Source organism: Pogonomyrmex barbatus, unplaced genomic scaffold (genome assembly GCF_055798465.1).
Source record: "Pogonomyrmex barbatus isolate J1 unplaced genomic scaffold, ASM5579846v1 scaffold24, whole genome shotgun sequence".
NCBI classification, from domain to species: domain Eukaryota; kingdom Metazoa; phylum Arthropoda; class Insecta; order Hymenoptera; family Formicidae; genus Pogonomyrmex; species Pogonomyrmex barbatus.
Window position 1 is genome coordinate 213,752 of NW_028297121.1, and position 14,838 is coordinate 228,589.

General features: G+C 42.5%; 1 protein-coding gene across 2 annotated transcripts in view; it reads right to left on the minus strand.

Moving 5' to 3' along the window:
• LOC105423542 (uncharacterized) overlaps positions 1–14,838 on the minus strand; it is a 41,430-nt gene continuing 26,592 nt past the window's right edge. Inside the window, exon 11 of one of the 2 annotated variants that reach the window (XR_016139660.1) lies at positions 1–3,381. The gene's annotated coding sequence lies outside the window, so the exon portion shown is untranslated. The remainder of the gene's footprint in view (positions 3,382–14,838) is intronic. The other variant, XR_016139659.1, reaches the window with a different exon arrangement.

The window sequence follows — 14,838 nt, forward strand, 5'->3', positions numbered from 1 at the left end:
TACGTTATATAATTGCACAATAAAATACAATGTATAATATAAAATATACTATAATATATATATAATAAAATATATATAATATTTTATATGTTATAATATGTTATAAATATAAAATATAATAATATATAAAATAGAATATACAATATACTGTTATGACCGAGGGGTGTTTCGCTCGGCGCTGTCCTCACATCGATTACTAATTTGAAGATCATTCCTTGCCGATGCGGTTGTGAAGCGGTTGTCAAGAGTTGTTGTTTCGTGGCGAACGACGTGTGTCCACGGCGAACCAATTGTATATTTGCTTAATAAAGTTCCGTTCTTTTTAGTGAAGTGTTATTATTCCGCGCGCGGCTCATCCGCAAGACGCGACTCGCGATTCGTGACCGCCGTGAGCGCGACAACACATATAAATGTATACATATAAATGGACAAATTGTATTGTAACGATACGCCTCCCGCGCATCGTTCTAGTCTAAGTGCGACCGGGCTCCGTGTCCGCTATCGAACACGCCGACCGACACGCGCGTCCGAATTACCGAATGTACCGACCGTTGCGCGCGCAACCAAGCACGCATTCGCCGACGACCCGCCCACTGTTTATGACAAATTGTTAATAACAAAATAACAAACGCCGGGTATATAAACCCGGCCGAACCCGGCTAAAAGAATTAGATCGATCCGATCCTCCGACCTGTCCGCATCTCCGACCGATACCGGGAAACCGAAATCAGGCATTTCTGATTTCCGCCGAGCATACTCGACATTCGGCATCATATATCCGCACAAAATGAGAAAAATGGGACAGAGTATTCTCAGTCTCCGCCAAGCTTACTTGACTCTCGCTTCCCTCGAGATAGAGCGTTCTTAGTCTCAATGCTTCCTTGCTAACGATACGAGCAAATCGGAACGGAGCATTCTCAGTCCCCGACAAGCATACTTGTCACTCGTTCCTTGCTATCTTCAACTCCGAGACGGAGCATTCTCGGTCTCATCAATCTCGCCAGTACACGAGCACACGGGACGGAGGATTTTCGGTCCCCGACAAGCATACTTGTCTCTCGTGCAGAATTCACAAAACGGAGCGAGCATTCTCGCCTCTAACATTCAAACACACATCAATCGCGCGCAGATACCGAGTAACGCGGCATGCTATCGCCGAATTATCGCTCAACCAATCGCGCACCGCCGCGGCCAGTAGGCCCTGACCCGAACCAATCTCGTGCCCCAACGCACGTGTCGCGCTCTCCGTACACGCCGCGCATACTTCACGCGCACCAAGAACTTCACGGCCAGCCGTACATCACGTCCGCCAGCAAGCACGCTCGGCGAACTCGCACCGCTGTGTATCTACCTGGTTTGAATCAAATAAATATATATTCTTTTAATCAAACAATCAAGTTAAACCCTTTTATTAATTACCAAACCCGACAACCGACGAGCACGTCCGCGTATCCGAATTCGCACGACACACCCGGCGAGGACGGACCGTTATAATATAAATGTATAAATGTATAAATGTAACGATATAAATGTATAGATATAAATGTGTAGATATATAAATGTGTAAATATAAATGCATAGATATAAAATGTGTATACATAAATATGTAGATATACACGTGCAAATATGAATGAATGTTTTTTTTATCTCAATACTCTGGTTTGAACGGTACCATATTGAAGAGGGATCTTAGATTAAATAAATCTCCATTCACTAAATCGACATCATAAATATTGTTCCCGTCTTTGTCTTCATACCATATAACGATGCATATTTTACGCACCGTTCCGCGGCCGTTTACCCGCCGCCGAGTGATGCCCGACCGACGACCCGTCGGGCAAAAAGGCGCTTGCGCCATCTTAATCGCTCCATAATTAGGCTCGCAAAATTAATTACGAGCCAACGGTTGATCGTTCGGCATAGCGTCGCCGAGATTAACCGAATAGCGCCGAACAAATCCGAGCGGCAGAGAAGATTACCGCTCACCGAGAGCGATCTCCGAGATTATTCGCACTATCGAAAAACACTGGAGATAAAAAGATCGCTTAACTAAATTAGAGGCTAATTATCACCCACGATCCAATCCGAACCGCTCTGAAACCGACCGAAAACCGAATCGTGGGAGTATAAAAAGCTGTTCCTCCGCGCGATCAGATCAGATCTTCCTAGGATCGAAATTCGCTCTCACGAGCCGATCCACGCTCCGCTCCACATGAGAAGCTTAGCGAAAACCGCAATGAGGATATCCCGTCGCCGCCAGAAAATTGTCGGTTAACTCAGCAGCTCTTGATAACCTAAACCAACCGCCGCTTTCCTACGACTGCGAGAAGGAAACGAGTTGAGGTATTCCCTGCTCCGCCCGGGTGAACCGGCACGCAGTCGAGAGTTTCAACAATACTCACAGCATCCGCTCGTAAGAACGCATCGCCATAGGTGAGGGCAATCCGCCTCCGCCCGGGTATTCCCGGCCGATCGCGTTCCGAGTCTCCCGAAAAAGCGCATCGCAGTGGCGAGGATCTCCTGCCACTGCCCGGATGTTCCCTAATAACCGTTCGCTAATCCATCCTAGAGCGCATCCGGAAATCGGCGCGCGCTCGTAATCTTCGAAAACTGCCATTTCTACGCACCACGTTTCATGCGATCATAGGCTGTCGGAATCTATTAGTTTCGCCGAAATACCATCCGCGAGCAAATCATACGCGTCAATTTTGATAGCCATGCGAAGAACAAACGCCGTTGTTAGGCAACCATGCCTGCGACAATTCGCAAGTGTAAACGTGTAAACACCACGATCGCGAACACCGAATCTCGATTCGATCGATACTGCGATGTGGTGATTTCATCGTACAATAAGTCGCCCGCAACCAGCTGCGAAATACACACGTCTCGGTAAACGAAATCTCATCGCACCAACAGCCCAGCGTTTATCGACACGGTGTGGGCGAGTGCCGCGACCACCATTTGTTGTTTGTTAACTAAATTTATTTGACAATAAACTCTATTCTATTATTACAAAAGAAAAATAAATCATCTGTTTCTACGAAACCTGTCCCGCCGACGAGCTATTCCGTGCTCACCCAATTCTTCGCACCGCGGCGGAAAAAATAGCGACCGTTTTAACCAAATATCACATTTGTGCTGTCTCTTCAATTGGATTCATTTATGCTGAATATGAATACACCCTTTAATGTTTACGCCATGGCCCCATATAAAATTACGCAACGCGAGCTGAAAAAAATATACATTAAAAATTTATTTGCATATTATTACATCTACTGATATTAATAATATGTATAACATACTTACAAAATTATCTTCTTCCGAAAATTGATATCTCATACAATCAAGTAAGGAGATCGGGAATTCGTGTTTTACAAACCACTGTAAAAAAATATAAAATATTCATATCAAAATAAATAATATTTGTATAAAAATAAATAAATGATATTTATCTAAAGATACAGTATACTCATAACTTATTATTTTTTAATGATAGGTAAAATGATGTATTATATACGGCGCCTGTCCAGGATTATAACATCCTGCGCCGTACGTTATTCTATTCACTAAAAAACAATATCAAATTATTAAAAAACTTTTTTAAAATTTAATTGTTTAAATAAAAAAATAATTCGACTTACCCCGCTCAACGGATACTGCACCGTAAATACTTTCACTTCCCCCCATTATCGATCACGTCGTATATCGCCATCGTGTATATCGTGTCTAAAGAAATACTGACGAGAATTTTTTTCTAAAACGCGTTAATAGATGAGAGATGCGTAAACGATAACAAACGCTCTTATCGCGCGAATTACAAAGTTGCGATTAAGAAAAAAATGCGCAATCCCGAGAAAGGATTTTTTTCCTCATTCTTTTTTTTCTCATTTTTTTTCTTTTTCGAATCGACGGTAGATCGTCGGATATGAGAAACGTACACGATAGCGAGGTCACTTTCGTCGAGCGATCCCGAAAAAGATGAGATCTCTCGTCGCGCGATTAGAAAAAAACCAACGAATGACGATCTCGCTTCCGAATAGACGAGAGCTCTTATACGCAATACCGCTAAGAGTGAAGATAACAAAACGAAAAAAAAAATAATAATAAAAAGTAGAAGAATAAAAACGATAGAATAATAGCGATAGAATAGAAAAAACGATGAAATAAACGATAGACGAATCTCCTATCGCCATTGCGGTCGGACTTCCAATAGTCGCGTAGCGAGCGCGGAAGAGAGACGCGTCGCAAATTCATCTAAAACATCTTTTTTCTCGAGAAGTGAGATGTTTCACTCTTTACCTCTTTCTTTTTTTACATCTCTAATAAAATCCTTCCTATTATCGCCGCTTCTAAAAACGATTTTTTTTCTCGCGCGCGACTCTACCTCTCGCCTCTCATATAACGTCACCTGATAACGTCACCTTCGGTATATTGAAAACTTCCGGCGAACCCGCCTCTCGTTTCTAAGATATGTAAACGAGCGAGCAAAAGGAAAGGGAATTCTACCTTTCGCGGTTAGATTCGCTGTAACAACGATGCGTATTAATGGCAATTCACATTTTTTTTAATTTTAGCATATCTCGTACATATATTCCTTTTCATAACGCAATATATATTTATACATATCCCATACAGCACAACATCTCTCAGAAACCTTTCGGAAAGATAAGTCGGAAGTTAAATATTGAAATGTTATAATTCAAACATGAAATGTTATAATTCACGAATAATTCACGAGCGTTCGTAGTCAACAGTATTCTTGTACGTTTGCTTGTTTTCTGTGTACACGACGTCGTCGGAGAGTCTCTCTTAAAAATCAACTCGTATAAGCCCGGAGTACCCGGATATCGCGCGTCGCCCACGATCACGCTGTCGTTTGGCGGCCACATCGAATCGCTTGTAGCCGAATATCGCGCCGCTCTCATCGAAGTACACTCCGTAAATATGGTCGATCTCGCTCTGTCTGACTTCACTTAGAAGCGCGCCCATATATTTGCGATCTAACGGTCCCCATTCGAGATCGATTCTTCCGATTTGCTTCTAGTCGCGGGATTAGCCATCGTGATCGAGGACAATCTCGTCGAGAAGCATCTCTTTGTCGGTCTCGACGGCGGCTCGTCGTCGGTCTTGCGTTTCCTCTTAGCAGCGACGGATGCGATCGGGTCGATTCTCTCGGTCGACTCGTCTTGCACGGTGTTCTCGGCGATTCATTTCAACGGCTGAATGATCGGTTTGAGTCCGCTTCTCAAGTGCGATCTCACCGGTTATCTCACCGATCTTTAATGCTTTGTGCTTTTTACGTATAGAGTCCTAAATCTTCACGATCTCTCGCGCTGTTTTTTTCCGTCGGGCGACGTCCATATTTGCCGTAGCGTCGACGTCCATCTTCGTCGACAATTCATCGCTCTACACCATGACGAAATCGTTAAATCCTCGTCTGTATCTATCGTTCTTAACGCGCTGTCCTTATCAATGATTACGAAACCATACTTGCGTTTTCAACACGCGCGACACAAGGTGCAAAAATCCTTGTATGACATATCTGTGTTCACGTACTTGTTGTAAACGTGCTTTAGTGCCATCCTGCCTAAACAGAACCAAGAGATTCGCATTGTCGCGTGTTTTATCAGGTATTTCGAAATTTTAACGTACATCTGACAGAGATAGAAACAATCAATGTTTGAGTGTAGACTCATGGCGAAATATTCCCTGATCGCATCCTCCATGTCACAGGCAACATCGTCGAAATCGAATATCGAATCGAGAAGTGCCTCGCTCAGAGAAGCGCACGACATCGCTATTATTCGAGAACGAGTGATAGCCGATCTCGTTCATTGACTCGAGCAACTCCGCCAGATATCGATACTTCGGTTGTTGCACGGATTTCGAGTAGACGTACATGAAGCGTATGCCGTGCTTTCGAGCATGCTTATCAACACTTTCGTTTTACCGCAATTGGAGGCCGCAAATGATGCAACGTATCGTGTTCGGTAGTAGAGGGCCATGTCTGCGTGTCCTCCCGACCGCGTCGCCCGAGACTCGTCGAGCCTTACGATCGAGATCGGATAGCTGGCAACCGTCGATCGAAGCATTTATACGCATGTATACTCGCTTCGAGAAGACGCGACCGATAATTGCTCTATTTATACTCGATAACGATTCGATCATGCACAGTGATCGATATGTTTCCCCTATTGACAGACAAACGCGATATTCTCAACCTATCCACCGAATAGTTGCGACTTATCCTGAAGATCGTTCTCGTGCGCGATTTCGACAGATACATGGAGCTACTGTGGAACAGACTATCCGATCATCTAAGAGCGGACCCCGAGGTGCAACTTTGTCGCGTGTGTTTGGAGCATTATAATCATCCGTGGCAACGAACGCACATAGACGGTCCAGCGCCTCTCACCAAGAACTGTAATAAATGCTCAACGACGCGGAATTACTCGATGCGGCGATAAACGCGCTTCCCTTAGAATTACATATTCCCGGTTATCAATTTTGTGGATCCGGCACTCGTCTTGCAAAGCGATTTGCGCGCGGCGATCGAGGCGTCAATCCATTGGACGCGGCGTGCCGCGAGCACGACATCGCCTACTCGCGAAACAAGAAACTCGCCGATCGCTATCGCCGCCGATCAAGTTCTCGCCGAGAATGCGCGCGAACATATAACAGCCGGAGATTCCATCTTCGGCGAGAGGGCCGCCGCGAGCGCCGGGCAGCTATGAAAGCAAAAACAAAGTTGGACATGAGTTTAAGAAAGATGACGAGAAGGATATTTCCGATGGCGAAATGCGAAGGCTTGTTGTCCATTTTTCCGATACTAGGCACGCTCGGTTCTTTGATGACGCGGTAAGGCCGCTCAGCGTCAACTGAAGAAGTTGCAACGTTACAATCGGGCGATGGAGGGTCACGGATTGCAGCTATCACCTTACAAACGTGGAATCGGTGTGACGAAAAGAACGAAAAAAAAAAATCGTGGAAGGAAACGTTAAGGTCGCTCGAGTTACTGCTCTTCGGCATCACGACGAACGAGCAGCTGAGCCGCTCGGCGCGTCGTCTGCGAATACCTTCTTCAGAGGAGTGTTATGCGTAACGCATTACCGTCGAAAACGCGACGCAACGAGAGCAGCATCATGAATCTTTCGACGGGTTCGGATACTCACTGGGTCGCTTACGCGAAGAGGGGCAACGACACGGTTTATTTCGACGGTTTCGGCAATCTTCGACCGCCGAGGGAACTCGAGAGATATTTCGACGACGACGTAAATATAACGTATAATAACGCGGATTGTCAGACGTACGATCAGAGCATTTGCGATCAGTTGTGCTTGCGATTTCTCTCGGGATCGATCGCGATGTCGCTGAGCCTTTCGTTCACCGGAAAGAGTAGCGTCCTCACGGCGTGCTATTTTCCCGCCTTAGATCTGAGTGACGACGATTACGAGTTAGGTCTCACAAATTTCGAAACGTACAACATTATACTGAACATTATACAACATTATATGTCGATTCCATGAATAATAAGTTCTACTACGACGACGACGACAAAACGATCGTGATTCCCGAGGGTTCATACTAGTTGAACGCGATAGATATCTAAACGCCACTGTCTGTAAGAGATAAAGGATCAACGAGAGCAATAGAATGATGACAAGAGCAACGACGTCGTTTATGACGAGAGCGACGAGGGCGAAAGGGACATGCGGTCCCTGATCATTCGCGCCAACGAGAACATCATGAGAAACGAGATCAAATGCGAGCATCGAGTCAACTTCGCGAAACCGAACAACATCAGTTTGTTCCTGGGATTCTCGTTGTCGCGCGTGTTATGACTTAACAAATGACACACGTTCGACGGACCCGTGAATATCATGAGCGTGAACATCATTCGAGTGGAGTGTAATATCACCGCGGGTGCATACAGCAACGACGAACCGGTTCATGAGAAAACTCGTGTACATGGTACACGAGTTTTCTCCGAACGTTCCTCCGGAATATAAACTTGAACGTTCCGACATCGATCGATTTATTTCCCGATCATCGCGCGAAATGTCATCGATATCACGCTTCGAATCGTGGATCAGGACGAACGACTTTCGCGGAGAGAAAATAACGGTGACTTCACGTGCAACGACGAAGACAGTAGAGAGAAATGCGCGAGAGTGAAAGATACTCGTTCTGAACGAGTCGTACGCGAGAAGAGACGCAAACGCTACGTCCGCAATCTTACTGCGAAATGAGGCGACGAGGAAGATGCGCGAGGGAAAAATGAACGAGTTGAACGTTGCGAACGTCGCGTTCTTAAGGTTTTGTCATGAAAAACTGACATGGCGAGCGATATTTTAAATATCGGAGGTGCACCGATCTTTGACGATCATATCGTGAGAATAGAGACCCACACTTACAATCCATACGCTAATATCATTTGGATACAGTGACGAGATATGAATACCTATACAGCAGGATCTGTACATCGACGTTGTCGTGCGAAAGTTTTCTGTACATTGAGGGAAAGTTCGAGAGAGGGTGTGAAGGAAAGTATGACGAAGGAAGGTATGAAAACGAAACTAATTAACAACTGCGTCGCGTTTATGTTCGATGAGATTCGATACGAACTCAATGGCGTGGAGATCAATAACAACAGAAACGTCGGAATAACAATTTTGATGAAAAACATATCGTTGAGCTATAAGAGAGATAGAGCTTTAAAAAACTCCGGATGGGAGATCTCGCATATAGCGTTAGACGATTTCAATTTTTGTGTGCCTCTTAACATACTCCTCGATTTTTGCGAGGATTACAAGCGTAGTGATAAATGTGCGACACAAACTCATTCTGATACGCGCTCGCAATGATAACAATTGCGTCGTGACGTATCCCGATCAGAGACCAAAGATCACGCTATTGAGGATACAATGGCGAATACCGCACGTGATACTGAACGATGTCAACAAACTGTCGCTTCTGCGAACGTTGAAGAGCGGATGATCATGGGCTTATCTGAACATGGGCTTTCGTTCATGGGATCTGAATTTGCAAAGTATGACCAAGCATTCGTGGGCGGTAAAAGTGGCGACGCAACTGGAGAAACCGCGATACGTGATCTTCGCTACAGGCTGGAAGGAAAAACGTACCATCTGGAGACGTTCCTAAATTCGACGATTGCGAGCTGACTAATGTAAAACTTTATTTGAATTCCGAGTTCTATCCCTACAACAATATGAACCTAGATTTCGAGCATAACAAGTTCGTACCGTGCACGGTATGTATCTGAAATTTCGAAAGACATATTACGGGTGCGAGACCTGCGAACTATTCATGACTATCATCAGATTTCTGCAATACAGTCCGCTCGTGGTCATCGATTGCTCCCGCCAGAACGAATCGACCAAGAGCGCCACCGTCGACGTTCGCGTAGAATTCGAATGCAAGGAGAACGTTCCGGCTAACACAATGGCTTATTGTTCTCATCATTCACGATAAAGTGATAGAGTACAACCCGCTGACGTGCGTAAACAGGAAACCGCAATTTTTCTTATAGCGCGGTATCGATTTCCTTCTCAACAATAATGAAACGTATAAAGAAGAAGAACGGAGCGTGAAGGTATCGAGTACGAGTCGTCCCTCGTTTCGCGACGATGTCGAACGTACCGATCTTCGTTGATCTGCAAGATTTTATCATTCGGAAGAAATTTATGGTTAAAGAGATGGCAATATTGAAGAATGGAAAGGAGCTGATTCATCAAGTTTTGAGAAGTGATAAATGGAATCTTGGAATCTTGGAAATCCTGGAATCTTCTTACAAATCTAGAGCGTGCTGGGTAACCGTCAATCATCACGGCCTACAGTGGAGCGACGGCGACGTCGCCTACAGATTCTCGAAATCCGTAATTCGAAGCGGCGTGTGCGACCTATCGTGAGACGCGCCTAGATAAGTGTACGTCAAAGGTTTGGAGAAGAAGAAGTGGTTGGAGGAGATTCTCGGTGATACCATCGCGAATCATGACATAATCGTCGAGACTATCGATGCAGATTTCGAATATGTAGGGCGCCTGAACACCCTGGATGACGTTCGCGCTTTCTACTGCGAGCGTCACGCGAAGAATTGCGCCATGGAGAACGTGTGCTGTACGACTGGTGATCGAAACGACAGGAATGTGTCATGGAACTGTAATGTCGCGTTAACGATTTATATCATATTATATCATATTATATCATATTATATATAAGATTTCTTAAATTATTAATTATATTATTTGTATCAAAATATTAAAATAGTATCGAGTTAATATTGAAAATATAATCTATATGATATTCTATTGCTTGTCATTTACATAAATGCGTGGGGAAAGTAAAAATAAAAAAAAACATTTTTTAAATATCTCTCTCATTTTATTTCATCTCAATCCCAAAAAACAGAGCAACGAGTTCAGAGCAATCGATAATGTCGTTACGATCGAAAGCATCACTATCGCGTATGACTCTCGAGACATTCTCGGTATCCTTGGCGGTGTCCTTAAACGCGATATCCTTAAATGCGCCAATTTCGCGTCGATCTTTCCTAGTATCTTGGTCAACGAGGTAACGAGTTGGTTGACGCAATGCTCGAGCTCGAACATGTTATTCACCATTTTCTTCGATATGCCCAAGCGAACCGCGGACGTTTCCAGGCGTAATATCATCAGTTATTGATTCTTCCGAAACGCACGGTTTTATATATATATATATATATATATTATTTTATATATATATATAGGTTATATATAGGTTATATATATATATTTTATATATATATATATATATATATATATATATCCCCAAAATAATGTTCATGCATGAGAAACGTTCAAGAGTGACCCATACGTCGCGGTACTTGTATTCTGTTTTAGTCAAGGAATATCTTCTAGAATTCTGACTGGACTAATCATACCATCGATGTTGTTATAACTCGACGCGATCGTCCTGTCATCGTCGAGCCTTCTCTTCCTCTTCTTCGCGTCGTCACTCTCGTCGACTCGATGTGTCTTGAAACCTTGTGTTCGATACCATCTTTATGACCGGAGAGATCGTGCAATACTGATCGTTCGTTTCGCTCGTAACCGTTTCATATCCTTCCCTCTATACAATATATGAAAAATTCCGTTCCTCCCTCTGCTTCTCTAAATCGTCCTCGCTCGAAAATACGTTCTTCATCTGAACGAGTCTTTTCAGAAGAGAGCGCAATTGTTCTAACAGTTCGTCCCTTGGACACACGATATAAAAAAAAAAAAAAATCTCGTCAAATTTACCGGCCATAGTTACACTGATAAACTCGTTGTACTTGAAGAACTATTCGTTTAACGATAAAATACAGATTACCGTCGATGTATCTAATGGCGGACGTTACGGTGGGTGGAATCCCCCATCGTGTGCAACGAGTTATGTCTGACAGCTATCATCAAGCAGTCGTCAATCTCAGCCATGATCTCGTCGTTGTAAATCGCAAATGTTCGTCCCGCATTAATGTCAACTACAATTGTTGATTCTCGCGTTAGGAGGAAGATTCATATCCTTCAGTTTCTTCAGCCAATCCGGTATCAACTGGAAACTCGGATATTCTACCATATAAACTGTATCATTTACGAACAATACGAGTTGGCCCGAAGATTGTCGATCCCAAACGCGTAAAGTTGTCGGGAAGGAAATGCAAATAGTCCGTCAGTAACAACGATCTGCTATAAGATTTTCCGTTTACGCTGATCGATCACAAGTGGCATCACCTCTGTGAACCTGGCACCCGACTTTCGGAAAATTAACTTTTTTATATGGAAACAGTTAGTATATTAGTATTGTTTGTAATTAGAATCATTTGTAGTTGTTTGTAGTGCTTTCCGTTTCGTTTGTAGTCGAACCGTTCAAAAGTTATAACAATTTAAACAAATGGTCAAGAGTGAACTTTGTCATTTTTTAAGATAGTATGTAGTTGTACCTATTACCATTAGTAAATTATAACTTTTGAACGGTTCAACTACAAACGAAACGGAAAGCATTACAAATAACTACAAACGATTCTGAAAAAGACTGCGCAAGCAGATTTGCGCTATCTTAAAAAATGACAAAGTTCACTCTTGACCATTTGTTTAAATTGTTATAACTTTTGAATGGTTCAACTACAAATGAAACTAAAAGCACTACAAACAACTACAAACGATTCTGAAAAAGATTGCGCAAGCAGATTTGCGCTATCTTAAAAAATTACAAACTTCATTCTTAATCATTTGTTTAAATTGTTATAACTTTTGAACAGTTCGACTACAAACGAAACGAAAAGCACTACAAACAACTACAAACGATTCTGAAAAAAACTGCGCAAGCAGATTTGCGCTATCTTAACAAATGACAAAGCTCACTCCTGGCCATTTGTTTAAATTGTTATAACTTTTGAACGGTTCAACTACAAACGAAACGAAAAGCAACTACAAACAACTACAAACGATTCTAAAAAAGACTGCGCAAGTAGATTTAAAATATCTTAATGTCGGGTGCAAATCATTTTTTAAAATTGTAATATTTTTTAATCGATTTAACTACAAACGAAATTATTGTTACTACAAACAACTACAAACAAAATACTAACTGTTTCCATATAAAAAAGTTAATTTTCCGAAAATCGGGTGCCAGATTCACAGAGGTAGTGACATCGATACGCCACGTACTCTTCTAACATCAATACTGCGTCGACGCGTTGCAACGCACACAGATCCACGTTCATCGAGCCGTTTGTGTCGCGCGTCGCGATCGTGGTCGTCGCTACGATCGTCGTCGCTGGTATCGATTTCGAGACTTCGTTCTTATTCTTTAAATCATATAAATTTTGAATGGAAAGAAAATCCGCCTCGCTCAAATGCACGGGAAAAGTCTTAGAGGGAACGAAGGTGTACATTATTGAATTTTTCTGAGGACTGTGGTGTAATCCTAAAGCGTGACAAATCTCGTGCGTCAACGTATACAGTAGATGAAGCGTATCGGTAGGATTAGTGGTCAGCTCGATGTGCTATTTTCCCGAATTATCTACGTGCACCTCCGACACTTCGAACGATTCCGACAGTAAAAAAGTGTGAGCTAGCATGTTACCAGGTCCGTCCAGTAACGACGGACATATTCGGCTACCGCGATGTCGAGAATCTATGAATGTGTAAAAGCCCTGCTGAAACAATAGTACGATATCGGGATTCATTGAATCGCATTCAAACGTCAACGACGAATTTGCCGCCTACATCTCGAACACGATCTCGATGACTCGTAGGATACTCTCACTCTCAGAAAGTTCTAAATAAGATACGTCTTCGCCCATTTCCTTGGAAACTTGTCCAAGGCAGAATTCGATATATCTCTGATGCTACATCGCGATTTACGCATTTGTTTTAACGTAGCGTCGTTAAGAATCCCATTACCGGATATACGGTAATATTCCTGAAAAAGCGCGATCGCATGTCTCAAAGCCAACGTTTCGTTATCGGACGATATCGTTTACACGTTGTCGCTGTCCAAGTATCCGTACGTTTGCAAAAACCGAATCGCCTCTTCGTTGTTATCAGCGACGGAATTGCGAATCACCGCGATAATAGCTATCACGCTCACAACTACGGCGATCCCACACGCGAGCGTCATCGCGCGGAGCGGAAGTTGAATTAACACCGCGTCGCCGACCAAAAGATACGCGAGCCGCTCGATCGCCATCGGTACGCATCGCGAGAAGTAGAATCCGACGCAAACTGCGATAAGAGAGAGATGTCTATGCGTACTACTACTATCGAGCCAAAGCGAATCGCTCTAACTTTTCATTGATCTCGTTTTTTAAATATCGTTTAAATATCATTAAAAATCTTATTTTTTTAGTTTTCATTTAGATCACGTTTTTATCTCTAATAATGACTCACTGGAAATCTAACCGCAACTTTGACAATAATCAGACAAATCTTTATTCCTCTCGCGCTTTATTCGCGCGTTATCGAAAAACAAAAGGAAGAGACGCATCCGTTGCCGCGAATGAAACTTTACCCACATGCAAACCGGAAATTTCAACCACGACTACGATAAATTTTTTTAGCTTCTATTTTCTATTTTTAGCTTCTATTTTCTTTTTGGTTTTTATTCTTTATTTTTTTTAGTTTCTATTGTTGCGAGGCAATCTAAATAAAGCAATCCGATCTCGCGACATTGCCAACTAGCCAGAATCCCAAGGATTCTGACAAACTCGAGAATTATGTAATTAAAATATAAAATAAAAAATAATAAAGACTAATGCGCGAACACGCCGATTGCAACCGATGTGCAATTTGGCAAGGACGCTGACTCCGACAATACTCCGACAAACGCTGACGCACCAAACAATGTTTCGACACGAGGACTATTTTTTATAAGAAAATTATATAATTTTTTTTACATAACATGATTCTTCTAATTATTTTGTATATATAAAAGTATTAAAGGAGAGTTATCAAAAATCAATTATTTGCAAGATATTTTATACTTTATTATGTTATATTTCGACGTAAAATATAAAAATATAAAAATCTTGTAAATTATTAATTGCTCAATAATTACCTTAATATTTTTATATAGAATAATTACAGGGATTATAATATGTAAAAAAAGTTATATCATTTTAAAGTCTTGTTATCACAATATTTTAGCGATACTTATCCGATACTTTTTGCTCACTCTATATATAATGTATTTGGACAGCCATGATGTTCGCCATCTTAAAGCTGGATGTACAATGAAAAACAAGAACAGGGAATAGGGAACAGGCAACAGATTTCGACCATTCAGAAATATCTCCGATAT